The 590-nt window shown below is 40.2% G+C and overlaps 1 long non-coding RNA gene across 1 annotated transcript; it reads left to right on the top strand.

The window, feature by feature from the left end:
• Positions 1-56: 56 nt before the first annotated feature.
• On the top strand, positions 57-590 carry LOC119345309. The gene is made up of 3 exons (XR_005166995.1): positions 57-169; positions 299-406; positions 517-590. It is a non-coding gene; the product is annotated as an uncharacterized LOC119345309 (long non-coding RNA).

Here is a 590-nt window from a genome sequence, read left to right as displayed (position 1 = left end):
TTTTTTTTACTTGGCTTGTCGCTCACAATTGGCAGATTTATATATTGTTGGTGATACAAATATTTAGCACCTAATTACACATTTTTTGTGGCAGGACATATTGATGGACAATTCTTATGATGGTATAGCTGTATATGAAGTTCCATATACATGGATCCCCACTCATCTGGTAAGATTCCAAGTCAGACTAATGTCGAAGCAATTTCTATTAAAAAAATCTTGACCGCCAGGCTATTATCCAAGCATCTTTTGACACGAGGTTGAGTCTTAAATGTTGGGCACTTGATAATTTGTCCAGGTTGAGATTCACCACTGATGACACGAGTCTGTTACCCTGCTCCTGTGAAGGTAGCCGAAGGCCTGCAGCTCCCACCGTGATATCCTCTCTCGGCTTTCGCATCTTCATGTGAGCTCATCCTCCCAATTTGTTCTTACCACAGTTTGGGTTGTTTGATTCAGGTTTTTTTTTCTAATATTAAATTGTGTCTCAAGGACTGAGATGTAAGCGTTGTTCAGGCCCTATGAGAAGGTGAACCACTCTATCAAAGGCGATGAACTCATCCAATTTGTACCTCCAAAAAACTTACTTC

Source organism: Triticum dicoccoides, unplaced genomic scaffold (assembly GCF_002162155.2).
Source record: "Triticum dicoccoides isolate Atlit2015 ecotype Zavitan unplaced genomic scaffold, WEW_v2.0 scaffold223880, whole genome shotgun sequence".
NCBI lineage: Eukaryota > Viridiplantae > Streptophyta > Magnoliopsida > Poales > Poaceae > Triticum > Triticum dicoccoides.
The sequence above is the reverse complement of the archived record's forward strand: the minus strand, read 5'-3'. Positions and strand labels throughout refer to the sequence as shown.